Source organism: Diceros bicornis, chromosome 6, assembly GCF_020826845.1.
Source record: "Diceros bicornis minor isolate mBicDic1 chromosome 6, mDicBic1.mat.cur, whole genome shotgun sequence".
NCBI lineage: Eukaryota > Metazoa > Chordata > Mammalia > Perissodactyla > Rhinocerotidae > Diceros > Diceros bicornis.
This window is the reverse complement of record NC_080745.1, coordinates 77,765,246-77,779,848: the sequence shown is the minus strand read 5'-3', so window position 1 is coordinate 77,779,848 and position 14,603 is coordinate 77,765,246. Positions and strand designations below refer to the sequence as shown.

Here is a 14,603-nt window from a genome sequence, read left to right as displayed (position 1 = left end):
TTTCTGATGCCTGAAACCTTTGCTTTCAGTAATGCTGCCATTAAGGCTGTGTGTGGGAAGGGGAAAGCTGATTCTTGAAGAAGAACTGTTTCCTGTTTCTGAACCCATCAGTATGAGAATAGTCCTCTGTCACTATCCTCAATAGTCCTCTGTCACCCCAGCCTCAGTTTTCCCCATCTGTAATAATTACCACTCTACTCATGTCATGGGCTTGTCGGGAAGGTCAATGAAAAATTATGGATAAAAGTGTTTTGAAAACTAGACAGCGCTGGACACATGTAAAAGATGATTGTTTCAATGTTGGATTGATCTCAACCCTGGGGTATTTAGTGCCAGAAGGCGGGCTCTCTTGGTCATGGGAACCCAGGGTTGGATGGATTCCTGTTTGAGATTGGCTGATGAAGTGAACAATTAGATGCAAGCTCACAGTCGACAGTGAAGTGAAGTCTCAGTAGGAGATTCGGTCAGGCTGGTGAAGTTCATTTCAGTCCTGTGGGCAATGGACCCTTCCGTGCCAGGGTAACCATCTGCAAGAGGGTGGAGGATAGTAAGCCCTCTGCAATCAGGACCAGTGCTCACATGGCCTCGACACCAGCTGTGACCCCAGGAGGACATCTGCTGGGTGACTTGCTGCTTCTGGGTGTGCTATGCTCACTGACCCCAGGCTGCTGCTTCCTGGCCTGGCCATGGGGTCCCTCTGGGCTCAAGGAACCGCAAGACTCCTGGCAGCTGCTGTGGGGCAGGCGCAGCACTGGCTGCAGCCTGGGTAGGGCTGGGCTGCTTGGGATGCACTCATCTTGCCTCTCCTGATTTACAGCGCTTCCTCTGTCCAGGGGAGAGCACCCTACTTGTCAACCCTACTCTCTTCATCTTCCTGGCTCTGCAGCTACTGCTGCCTTCTTGATATTAAGGGGAGCATCAAGAATCAAGGGCAATTATTAAGAATAATAATACCAGTACCTCTTTTTATTTCAATATATGTTCCATTTTTTACCTTCACAAGTATCCCAGTGAGATGTGGCAGAAGTCTTGTGAAGGCCATTTTCTGTATGGGGTAACTGAGGGCCTGAGCCTTTAAACCTAACTGTAACACAGCTACTGACAAGGAAGCTGTTTCTATCAGAATGTGGGTTTTCAGACTTTCAGCGGTGTAAGCTTTGCTGCCGACATCTAATAGTGATCCTGTTCATAGGCTCATCATCAGCATCCCTCCCCTGGGTACTTTAGTCTCACCATCTCGTTTAATCCCTGGAGACTCTGGAGAGGTAAGGGTGAGAACCTGAACTACCTACTCTAACCCTCCACCAGGTACCTGTCGCCTCCTTGGGGTATCTGAATAGTTGGGGGAGTTCTGAGTGGAGGAGCGTTTTAGAATCTTTCAGTGACATTCTTGGCATTGCTTCTCTTGGGAGAAGTCCCCTGGAATGCAGGGACTGTTCCTCTGAGCTAGGCTGAGCTAAGAATGTTAATAAAAGGCTTCTCAGAGCTTTTCCATCAGACACTTTCATCTTATTCCAGGCCTGCAGAATCAGGACTGGGCGTGGGGGCGTGGAGGCAGGGGTCCAGCAGTAAATATTATTATCCTTATTCTGTGGATGGAGGAAATTGAGGCCAGACATTGAGGCCAGAGGCAGCCCAAGCAAAAGCTCACAGCCAATCCGGCAGGATCCAAACCCAGCTCCATCGGACTCTAGAGCACATTCTGCTACTTGGTCTAGCCTGTTCCAGCTAGACATGATCTCCATCCTCAAATGGCTCCAAACCTGACCTGCAGCCACATTTGAATCTGATATAAAATGGAGCATTGAGTCCACCAGCTGCAATCTGGCCATCTTGGTGCATCCCTTTGGGATGGGGAGGAGGAGTCCCCAGCTTTGTTCATAGCTGATGGTTGGCTGTCTCTGAGGAGGGCCCTGTGCCTGGGTTCAGCTGTTCTGTCTTTCTTTTGTATCCAGCCAGCCAGTCCAGCCAGGCCTTTGCTCATGCTGTTCTTTATGACAGAGAACATGACCCGCCACCCTTCCCTATCACACCCACCTTCATCCACCTTCCCCTCCTCCAAGAAGCCAGCTCTCATTGATCACATCTGGTCCCAGCTGCTCATACTCCATGTGGGACCCAGTCGGCATGCCTGTGCTGGCATATGTGGGTCTCTGTTCCTCATATCCCTGGCTTGTCCCTATAGCTAGTTTTATAGCCCCTAAACTGCATAACAGAGTGTTCAGCACAGAGGTGGGCGTTCATTTTGTTCCTGGTAATTCCCACGAGTTTCTGTTGAGTTTCCCATCTGCCTCTTTCAACCAGGCCTCGAGCCTTAAGTCCCTGCTAAGCATGTGGGCCCAGCACTGTGGGCACGTGGAGGATAAGAGAGGCAAGGCTTGGTCCCTGGCTGTACAGGCATGGCTCACGTGACCTGGGCTTCCCTCTATGGGCCCCGAGGTGGATATTTAACCAGCATGCAGGAGGCCTTGTTTACTGATGTGCTCCCGTGAAGCCTTGCATGCTATGTGATTAGTGGGATGATCTTGGGCTCTGACATGGCAGGGGGTAGATGAGCGTTTTCCCCATTTCTTAGTTGGGAAGAAAAAATAAGTGAGGATGGTCTCACTTGGCAAATAAACCTCTTCGCAGGCAACCTTCAGCCACACGCCGTTTGAGCCCAACAGCTGTCTCTCATTTGTTGGCAAATGTTCCTGGTGATGAATGTCCTCCGTGCACGCTCACAGCCGTCCCTAAATGGAGGCTTTGGACAAGTGTAGGGGGAACAATGGCCCTTCTCAGAGAGCCCTCAGCAGACACTCCCAATGAAGTTGGTTCATCACTTGGAGCTGGGTCAAGACCACAAACAAAATACCATTGATTCGGCAAGGAAGGCCCCAAACAGCCATGGAGATAGAGAGGCTGAAGGCAGCAAGGAGTGTAAAAATGATGGGATTTATGGCCACTGAGAAAGCCCCTGAATAATCGGAGAATGATTCCACCTCTCAAATACCATCTTCTAGAAGTTGACTTACAGGATGACGGCCCTTCCTTTTGACATATTTGCAAAACACTGTGCCATCATTATAGGATCATAGAGTTTAGGAAGGTCTAGGGCAAGAGCCTCCTCCACTGTTGTTGAATGATGAGGGTGCTGGTGCTGAGAGAGATGAAGGGCCAGCACTGGGATCTGAACTCAGCCCAGCTCCTGGCCTGAATCTGCTTCTTTCTTTCTGTTAACTAAGTGGGAAGGGATGATTGAGAAAAAGCGGAGATGAGCTGAGCGGTTAGGTAGAGCCAGTGAGGGCGTCTGGCCTCAGAGATTAGGAGTAGGTGTTTCAATGCTGTCAACCTTCAGGCCAGGTGTCCACACGCCCCACTTCCACCAAGTTCTGCTTCCATTTTCCCTCTCCCGTTGTGTCTCCGCTGACTTTCCAGGGCAAAGATAAATGGTCAGATTTCTAAGCTGACGGGGCCCAACTGGGCAAACTCAGCTTTTCTTTCTCCTGTTCTTTTTGTTATTTTCGTTTTTTCCAATGGAGTTATTTTAAATAATTTAAAATAGTGTAAACAACAGCTACACATTTCAGATTGCTATTTCACTCTATAAGGAGTTCAATGTCGTAATTTTACGTCTATTTTTTTCTGGCAAAAGTCATACACGCTTATAAAATACACACATGTAGCAGAAATTAATAACACGGAATGTGAAAATCCCTAGGATTCCACCCTCAATGATAATATCTGTCAAGGATATATTCGCCCAAATATTTTTCTTCCTCTCTGTAATAATTCTCACTGTCCTGTCCTCCCTCTGTTCTCGCCTTCCTCCTGCCCTCACTTCTTCCTTCTCTCTCTTCCTCCCATCCTTCTGTCCCTTGCCTTCCTCCTTTCTCTGCCCTCCTCTCCTGTCTCTGTCCCTTTCTCTCTCCTTTCCAACCCTCATGGTGTAAAGTTTTAAACTGCAAAAGGATACAGACCCCTGTTCACTCACTTTCCCTGGTCAGAAGCCCCAGTTTATTATGTATCCTTCAAAAAATAGTCCATCTATGGACGAAATATATGGAATAAAATAGCAGTCGTGTATGTATAATTTTCCCTCTTTCCCCTAAATGGAGCACACTCGCTGTTCACCTTCTTATTTAAGTTAAGGATGTTTCTGGGAGCTCATTTCTGATAGATCTGCTGCATCCTTTGTAATGCTGCCCAGTAATTCCTTTATGTGGTGATCACAAAATTTATATAACTGTTGAGCATTTAAGTTTTGCCCAGTCCCTTGCTATAACAAACAATGCCGTATTTCCTTGCATGCAGGTCATTCAGACACATGAAGGATATCTGTTGCATAAATCTCAGAAGTAGAATTGCTGGGTCAAAGGATATGTGCATTTACAATTTGATTAGATAATGCTGACCTGTCCTCCTGAGAAGTTGTGTACTTTTTCATGTCATCAGCAAAGTGCCAGAGGATCACCCTCATCAACACAGTATGTTATTACACTTTTTCTTTGCCCATCAGAAGGGGCAGAAGTATCTCTTTTTGGTATCTCTCTGTTGTTGTGAGTGAAGTCGAATGTCTTTTCATATGTTTAAAAGCCATTTGTATTTGTGTATGTACGTGTGTGTGTATACTCTGTTCATATGCATTATCGATTTTTCTATTGGGTTGTTGGTCTTTTAAAATTAATTTTTTAGGTGCATTTTATATGTCAAGGAAATTAACCTTTTGGAAATGAGTTGCAAGTTTCTGCCTCAGTTCCTTTTGACTTTTATGTTTCCTTTTCTGAAATAGGATGGTGTGTGTGTGGTCACATTTATCCCCTTTTATGGCTCTGGGTTTTGCTTATACTTAGAAATTCTTTCCCTGAAATTATACTTAAAAAGAATTTTTTTTTAAGAAACAGCTTTATTGAGATATCATTCTCATACAACTCACCATTTAAAGCACACAATTCAGTGGCTTTTAAAATGTTCACAGGTATGTACAACCAACACTACAGTCAATTTCGAACATTTTCATCACTTCAAAAAGAAATTCCTTACCTTTCAGCTATCACCTGTTTATCTTCCATTCTTCCCCTGCTCCCCAAGCAACCATTAATTTACTTTCTGTCTCTATAGAGTTCCCTATTCTGGACTTTCATATGAATGGAATCACATAATATGTAGAGTCTTACAATTGGCTTCTTTTTTTTTTAATTTAATTTAATTTATTTTTTTCTGTCATTTTACTTTATTTTTATTTATTTTTAAAGAATTTGCTTTATTTATTTTATTTTATTTTATTTTTAAATTTTTTGTTTATTGCAGTAACATTGGTTTATAACATTGTATAAATTTCAGGTGCACATCATTATACTTCTATTTCTGCATAGATTACATCATATTCACCACCCAAATACTAATTACAACCCATCACCACACACATGTGCCGAATTATCCCTTTCACCCTCCTCCCTCCCTCCTTCCCCTGTGGTAACCACCAATCCAATCTCTGTCTCTATGTGTTTGTTTATTGTTGTTATTATCTACTACTTAATGAAGGAAATCATACAGTATTTGACCTTCTCCCTTTGACTTATTTCACTTTGCATAATACCCTTAATGTCCATCCATGTTGTCACAAATGCCTGGATGTCATCATTTCTTATGGCTGAGTAGTATTCCATTGTGTATATACACCACATCTTCTTTATCCATTCGTCCCTTGATGGGCACTTAGGTTGCTTCCAAGTCTTGGCTATTGTGAATAATGCTGCAGTGAACACAGGGGTGCATGTACCTTTACAAATCGGTGTTTTCAAATTCTTTGGATAAATACCCAGCAGTGGAATAGCTGGATCATATGGTAGTTCTATCCTTGATTTTTTGAGGAATCTCCATACTGTTTTCCATAGTGGCTGCACCAGTTTGCACTCCCACCAGCAGTGTATGAGAGTTCCCTTCTCTCCACATCCTCTCCAACACATGTTGTTTCCTGTCTTGTTAATTATAGCCATTCTGACGGGCGTGAGGTGATATCTCATTGTAGTTTTGATTTGCATTTCCCTGATAGTTAATGATTTTGAACATCTTTTCATGTGTCTGTTGGCCATCTGTATATCTTCTTTGGAGAAATGTCTGTTCAGGTCTTTTGCCCATTTTTTAATTGGGTGGTTAGTTTTTTTGTTGTTGAGATGTGTGAGTTCTTTGTATATTTTGGAGATTAAGCCCTTATCAGATGTACGGTTTGCAAATATCTTCTCCCAATTGTTAGGTTGTCTTTTCGTTTTGTTGATGGTTTCCTTTGCTGTGCAGAAGCTTTTTAGTTTGATGTAGTCCCATTTGTTTATTTTTTCTGTTGTTTCTCTTGCCTGGTCAGGCGTGGTGCTTGAAAATATGTTGCTAAGACCAATGTCGAAGAGCATACTGCCTATGTTTTCTTCTAGAAGTTTCATAGTTTCAGGTCTTACACTCAAGTCTTTAATCCATTTGGAGTTAATTTTTGTGTATGGTGTAAGGTAAGGGTCTACTTTCATTTTTTTGCATGTGGCTATCCAGTTTTCCCAACACCGTTTGTTGAAGAGACTTTCTTTTCCCCATTGTATGTTCTTGGCTCCTTTGTCAAAGATTAGCTGTCCATAGATGTGTGGGTTTATTTCTGGGCTTTCGATTCTATTCCATTGATCTGTGTGTCTGTTTTTGTGCCAGTACCATGCTGTTTTGGTTACTATAGCTTTTTTATAGGTTTACTATAGTATATTTTGAAATCAGGGAGTGTGATACCTCCAGTTTTGTTCTTTTTTCTCAGGATTCCTTTAGCTATTCGGGGTCTTTTGTTGTTCCGTATAAATTTTAGGATTCTTTGCTCTATTTCTGTGAAAAGTGTTGTTGGAACTTTGATAGGGATTGCATTGAATCTATAGATTGCTTTAGGAAGTATGGACATCTTAACTATGTTAATTCTTCCAATCCAAGAGCACGGAATATATTTCCATTTCTTTGTGTCTTCAATTTCTTTCAGCAATGTTTTATAGTTTTCGGTGTACAGATCTTTCACCTCTTTGGTTAAGTTTATTCCTAGGTATTTATTCTTTTTGTTGCAATTGTAAATGGGATGGTATTCTTAATTTCTCTTTCTGCTACTTCGTTGTTAGTGTATAGAAATGCAACTGATTTTTGTATGTTGATTTTGTATCCTGAAACTTTACCATATTCGTTTATTCTAAAAGTTTTTTGGTGGATTCTTTAGGGTTTTCTATATATAATATCATGTCATCTGCAAATAGTGACAGTTTCACTTCTTCCTTTCCAATTTGGATCCCTTTTATGTCTTTCTCTTGCCTGATTGTTCTGGCTAGGACTTCCAGTACTATGTTAAATAGGAGTGGTGACAGTGGGCATCCTTGTCTGGTTCCTGTTCTTAGAGGGATAGCTTTCAGTTTTTCACCATTGAGGATGATATTAGCTGTGGGTTTGTCATATATGGCCTTTATTATGTTGAGGTACTTTCCTTCTATACCCATTTTATTCAGAGTTTTTATCATAAATGGATGCTGTATCTTGTCAGATGCTTTCTCTGCATCTATTGAGATGATCATGTGATTTTTATTCTTCATTTTATTAATGTGGTGTATTACGTTGATTGATTTGCGAATGTTAAACCATCCCTGCATCCCTGGAATAAATCCCACTTGATCATGGTGTATAATCTTTTTAACGTATTGTTGTATGCGATTTGCTAGTATTTTGTTGAGGATTTTTGCATCGATGTTCATCAGTGATATTGGCCTGTAATTTTCTTTTTTTGTGTTGTCCTTGTCTGGTTTTGGTATCAGGGTAATGTCGGCTTCGTAGAATGAGTCAGGGAGCTTCCCCACTCCTCAATTTTTTGGAAGAGTTTGAGAAGGATAGGTATTAAGTCTTCTTTGAAGGTTTGGTAGAATTCACCAGGGAAGCCGTCTGGTCCTGGACTTTTATTTTTGGGGAGGTTTGTGATTACTGTTTCGATCTCCTTACTGGTGATTGGTCTATTCAAATTCTCTACTTCTTCTTGATTCAGTTTTGGAAGGTTGTATGATTCTAAGAATTTATCCATTTCTTCCAGATTGTCGAATTGGTTGGCATATAGCCTTTCATAGTATTCTCTTATAATCTTTTGTATTTCTGAGGTGTCTGTTGTAATTTCTCCTCTTTCATTTCTGATTTTACTTATTTGTGCCTTCTCTCTTTTTTTCTTGGTGAGTCTAGCTAAAGGTTTGTCAATTTTGTTGATGTTTTCGAAGAACCAGCTCTTGGTTTTATTAATTTTTTCTATTTTTTTTTGGTCTCTATTTCATTTATTTCTGCTCTGATTTTTTTTAACAATTTTATTTATTTATTTTTTCCCCCAAAGCCCCAGTAGATAGTTGTATGTCATAGTTGCACATCCTTCTAGTTGCTGCATGTGGGACGCAGCCTCAGCATGGCCAGAGAAGCGGTGCGTTGGTGCCCGCTCACGATCCGAACCCGGGCCGCCAGCAGCAGAGCGCGTGCACTTAACTGCTAAGCCACAGGGCCAGCCCCTCTGCTCTGATTTTTATTATTTCCCTTCTTCTACTGATTTTGGGCTTGGTTTGTTCTTCTTTTTCCAGTTCCTTTAGGTGCATTGTTAGATTGTTTATTTGAGATTTTTCTTGTTTGTTGAGATAGGCCTGTATTGCTATAAACTTCCCTCTTAGAACCGCTTTTGCTGTATCCCATAAATTCTGGTATGTTGTATTTTCATTTTCATTTGTCTCCAGGTATTTTTTGATTTCTTCGTTGACCCAGTCATTGTTCAGTAGCATTTTGTTTAATCTCCACGTATTTGTGGCTTTTCTGATTTTCTTCCTATAGTTGATTTCTACTTTCATAGAGTTGTGGTCAGAAAAGATGCTTGGTATTATTTCAGTCTTCTTAAATTTATGGAGACTTGTTTTGTGGCCTAATATGTGATCAATCCTGGAGAATGTTCCATGTGCATTTGAAAAGAACGTGTATTCTTCAGTTTTTGGATGGAATGCTCTGTATATATCTACTAGGTCCATCTGTTCTAGTGTGTCGTTTAAGGCCAATGTTTCCTTATTGATCTTCTGTTTGGATGATCTATCCATTGGTGTAAGCGGAGTGTTAAAGTCCCCTACTATTATTGTGTTACTGTCTGTTTCTGTTTTTATGTCTGTTAATAATTGCTTTATATATTTAGGTGCACCTACATTGGGTGCGTAGATATTTACAAGTGTTATATCCTCTTGTTGGATTGTTCCCTTGATCATTATGTAATGCCCTTCTTTGTCTCTTGTTACAGTTTTTGTTTTAAAGTCTATTTTGTCTGATATGAGTGCTGCTACCCCAGCTTTCTTTTCATTGCCATTTGCGTGGAGTATCTTTTTCCATCCCTTCACTTTCAGTTTGTGAGTGTCTTTAGGTCTGAAGTGTGTCTCTTGTATGCAGCATATAGATGGGTCTTGTTTTTTTATCCAATCAGCCACCCTATGCCTTTTAATTGGAGCATTTAGTCCATTGACGTTTAAAGTAGCTATTGAGAAGTATGTACTTACTGCCGTTTTTTAACTTTTTTTTTCTCAGTGTTTTAGTAGTCCTTCTCTGTTCCTTTCTTCTTCTATACAGAATTGATGGTCTCTTTAGTTTGACTTCTGTCTGAAAGCTCTACTCTTTACTCCCCTCCTCCCTCCTTTTATGTTTTTGATATCATATCTAACCTCTTTTTTGTGCACTTGTATCCATTACGTTCTTATCATGGAAATAGATAATTTTTCCTATTTGTGGTCTTCTCTTTTCCCCTTAAATCAGTCCCTTTAACATTTCTTGTAGCACTGGTTTCTTGGTGACAAACTCCTTTAATTTTTGCTTGTCTGGGAAATTTTTGATCTCTCCTTCCATTTTGAGTGATAACCTTGCTGGGTAGAGTATTCTTGGCTGTTTTTTCCTTTTAGCACGTTAAATATATCATGCCACTCTCTTCTAGCCTGTAAGGTTTCTGCTGAGAAGTCACCTGATAGCCTTATGGGGTTTCCTTTGTATGTAACTTGACTTTCTCTTGCGGCTTTTAGGATTCTGTCTTTATGTTTAATTCTGGACATTTTGATTATGATGTGTCTTGGTGTGGGCCTCTTTGGGTTTATCTTGTTTGGGGTTCTCTGTGCTTCCTGTACCTGGATGTCTGTTTCCTTCCTTAGGCTAGGGAAGTTTTCATCTATTATTTCTTGAAATAGATTCTCTGCCCCTTTGTCTCGCTCTTCTCCTTCCGGGACACCTATAATACAGATGTTAGTGCGCTTGATGTTGTCCCAGAGGTCCCGTAGACTGTCCTCACTCTTTTTTATTCTTTTCTCTTTTACCTGTTCACCTTGGGTAATTTCTTCTAGTCTTTCGTCCAGCTCACAGATCCGTTCTTCTGTATCTTCTACTCTGCTTTTAAGTCCCTCTAGTGAATTTTTCATTTCCAGTATTGTATTCTTCATTTCTGATTGGTTCTTTTTTATATCTTCCATTTCTTTGTTGCCATTCTCACTGAGTTCATCTATTCTTCTCCCCAGATCAGTGAGCATCCGTAACACTCTTAGTTTGAACTCTCTGTCAGGTAGGTTGCTCATTTCTGTTTCACTTAATTCCTTTTCTGGTGTTTTGTCCTGTTCCCTTACTTGGAATGTATTCCTTTGCCTCTTCATTTTCCCTCTTTCCCTGTGCTTGTGTCTACGTATTAGGTAGGTCAGCTACGTCTCCTGCTCTTGGATAGGTGACCTTATGTAAGTGATGGCTTAGGAGGCCTGCACTGTGCTTGCCTCAGTTCTCAATGTTCCAGGAGTGACCCCTATGTGGGCTACGTGTGTCCTTCTGTTGTGGCCTGTTTGCTCTCCTTGTAGGTGCCCAGGGAGGCCTAGTTATGCTCCTGGCCAGCTGTTGTAATGCTCAGCTGCTTGTAGTTGTTGTGGGCCCTTCAGTCTCTTTATCAGGTGTGGGGAGCCCCAGTACAGTTGGCTGCAAGTTCTAATACCACATTTGTGTTGCAGTATGTCTTTTAAGTGAGTAGGCCCCCAGTGTGGCAGGTTGTTAGACTCAGGGCCTTACAATTGCTGTAAGCCTCTAGCCTATTAGGTCTCTTGTCAGCTCTCTGAGGATTGCAGCTGGGTGGGGCTGGCCTCAGGCACAGGAGCACCCAATTGTTTCAGGCTTTGGAAGGTGGGGCAAACCCCCTATGTGGGTCTTTGAGAAGCACAAGTCTTCTGCAGCTGACAAGCCCTGCCGCCCACAGGTCCACACATAGTCAACACAGTCCTGCCCCGTGTGCGTGCCCCAACCTCCCCAAGCAGATCCAGTCTCTCCACGGCGGGAGCCCCACACACTCCACCACCACCCCACACTCTCTACCCGCTCCTTGTGCACACCCTGCTCCGCTGAAGTCGGCTCAGTTGCCAGGCTGCAGAGAATCCAGTCACCAATCTATGCAGGCCCACAAGTTGCCTGAGGGCTTGTTGTTGGGTGGGGCCAGTCTCTAGGGTGGGCTGCCTGTCCTGGCTGAGCTGGATTAAATCGGTGCTCTAGCGGGTGGGGCAGACCCTGGGGTAGCAGGCCTCAGGGAGAACTCCAATGACGTCTGTGTCAGCACGCCCACACCAGGCCACAACAATGGCCGCCGCCACTGTCCCAGTCCCTGGAGAGGTCTCACCTCTCACTGAGATGCACTCAGGGCCTATTAGGTGAGTCTCTTGTCACCAAAGCACTGTGCACCTTTCTTTCTGGTGATTTTAGGTTGCTTTCTGAAACGGGTGAGTTTGCGTGGGCCCTTTAAGAGCCGGTTTTAGTTTCTTTGTGAACCAGCTTTTCTGGGGGTGCTCCCCAGTGTTTTAGTAGCAGGCAAAGTCAGATATTCTGTCACTCGTCTCGATTGTGCTGGGTCCACCAAATGCCCACAGCGGGGGCTCCCCGGCTCAGGGCCCCACGTCTCCAGGGAGGCTGCGGACCTGTGGGCGGCTCCCGGCGGCCGTTACGCGCTGTGGCTTGTGAAGGCGGCGTTTTTCCTCTCCAGAAGGGAGTTTCTGCCTCTTCCACCTCAGTTAGGGTTGTCCGTTGTTGCAGGAGTTCCTCTTATCCAGTTTTCAGTTCTGTCTCAGGGGTAATTTTTCCACGAATAGTTGTAAATTGGCTGTGTCCACTGGAGGAGGTGAGTTCAGAGTCTGCCTACACTGCCATCTTGACTTCCTGTCCTCACAATTGGCTTCTTTAACTTGGCATTATGTTTTCAAGGTCCAATCCAAGTGGTAGCATGTTATCAGTACTTCATTCCTTTTTATGGCCAAATAATATTCCATTGTATGTATATTCATGGATATATGAATTTTTGTTTATCCCTTCATCCAGTGGTGGACATTTGTGTTGTTTCCACTCTGGCTGTTATGCATAATGCTGCTATAAACATCTGTGTACAAGTTTTTGTGTGGACACATACTTTTGTTTCTCTTGGATATTTACCTAGGAGCAGAATTTCTGAGTCATATGGTAACCATGTTTAATCATTTGAGGAACTGCCAGACTGTTTTCCAAAGCAACTGCACCATTTTACATTCCCACCAGCTATGTTTTCTTCTGGTGCTTTTGTGATCTTATTTTTCATGTTTTAAGTTTTTGAGTAATCTGAAATTCTTCATGAGGTATGACATAGGGGTCTAAATGTGTATTTTTCCAGATGGCTACCCTGTTGTACCAACAGTGTTTTTCAATAATCTATCTTTCTTTCTCAATGTCTTTATCATAAACTAATTCACTGTATACCCTAGGGCCTAGTTTGTACATTCTTGTCTTTCCATTAACCTCGTTGTACATTCATATGCCTTTGCCACACTGCTTTAGTTTTTGTAGCTTTGTGACATGTTCTCTCATTCTTAATTTTTTAAAAACCCACTCATTACAAGCATTTATTAAACCTTTATCCATATATAGTGCAGAGGTAGAGATTGTGCAAATCACACCCAGCATTGCCCCTGCCACCTAGAAGTAGTAAATAAGAGTTAGTTAGCCGTGCCCTCTAACAAATGCATTACATGAATTATGTTATTTAACCTTCAATTCTGTGAGGGTAAGTAGAGTTTTTCATTCCTATTGTAGACATGAGGAAAGGAAGGCTTAAGATAGACAACCCTGAGATGGAAAGAAGATAGACATCTGCAGCGTTATCTTTCCAGAAGTTCTGGGTCAGGTGCTCTTGGGGGCCTTGTCAATGGAGAAACTGTTCAGGGCAGCGTGGTGGGAAATTCCAGTTAGGGTCTTCCCTGGAGCCAGTGTCTGCTCCCTTATAGTAGAATGCCCAGAATGACCGAGTGAGCCTCAGACTTTGGAATGGAAGCCTCTTGGACATAAATTCCGTCATCCCCCAGCACTAAATGGCCATTCAGAACCCAGACAGTGGGGAAGTGAGGTTGCACTTTGGCTACATTCTCTTCCCAGATTGTGTGACTCAAGATCCTTGCCAGGGATAGAGTTTTGTTTTGTTTTGTTTTTTCCCCCCTTGCAAAAGGATAGCAAAAGTATTTGCCACATAAAACATACAGAGCCCCATAAAGTCCCAATCAATGAGATCATCATCTCTTCCCAAGCAGACTCACTCTCCTGACCTTGGCTGATTTCCACCCTCGGGGGAGTTGTAAGGCAAGGGAACTGATTTACTCAAGGAAGAGACCTACTTAACTTTTACTTCCTCAGACCTCATCAAACACTTGGGGTTCGGGGGTTATGAGATTAAGAGAGCAGCATGTGACTTCACTGGAAGCATTGTAGGAATGTGGGGTAAACCCGTTCAGAACAAGAAGTCGCAAAAGGATTTTGTCTAGAAATGGCAATAGAAGTGCAATCCAAGTTGCCTCAATATTTCGTAACTACCACTAAAGGAGAAAATGTCTGTCTGTCTGTCTCTTCCTCCTTCTCCCTATCATCCCCCAAAGACATTTATTTCATGGGAAAATTTTTCCGAAGTTTTAACTATTCCACTGGGTGGTGGGTGATTATTCTTTATTTTTATTGTGAGAAAATAGGATATTAGGCTGGGTCGATGTGACCTGCCTTTGAAGATCATGCTTTTGCTGACCTTATCTCAGACATCACCATTGCAGAGGAGCTGGTATAGGTGTATGTATATATATGTGTGTATGTATATATATATATGTCACTGGTATAGTCCCTTCTCCATCTGGTACGTGTCTTGGCCCAGGACATGCCAGGGCCAGGTGCTTCCTCACGGTTGGTGGTCTGGGCCTCACTGGCCCAGATTCCCTTAGTGAGGACCAGTGATGTGTTCTTGGTCTTCCATGGTGGCCAGAACATCCCTGCAGGCCTGGAGACCAAGCTTCTTCTCCCATGAGTCCTTTTTGGGGACTTCTTGGACTATAGGGTCTTGAGAAGCTGAAAGATAGGGTCATCCCTTCTCCTCCTCTAGGCCTTTAGCTTTGGTCTTTTGGGGCTAATTTAATTTCAGGCACCATCTTGGAAGCAGAGGTCTCTGACAATCTAGAGGATGGTACATTTGCAGGAAAAGTAAGACAACGTTGCTTTATGAAGACAGACCATTTCTCATGTAGAAATTGTAGTTCATTGTATTAGAAGGTATTCAT

At 42.6% G+C, this 14,603-nt stretch overlaps 1 protein-coding gene across 8 annotated transcripts in view; it reads left to right on the top strand.

The window, feature by feature from the left end:
* Nucleotides 1-14,603, top strand: part of AFAP1L2 (actin filament associated protein 1 like 2) — a 107,091-nt gene that overhangs the window by 18,601 nt on the left and 73,887 nt on the right. The window contains exon 1 of one of the 8 annotated variants that reach the window (XM_058544055.1): nt 4,450-4,466. The exons of the other annotated variants lie outside the window; for them this stretch is intronic. The gene's annotated coding sequence lies outside the window, so the exon portion shown is untranslated. Of the gene's footprint in view, nt 1-4,449; nt 4,467-14,603 lie in introns of those variants that run through there. 8 annotated transcript variants of the gene reach the window in all.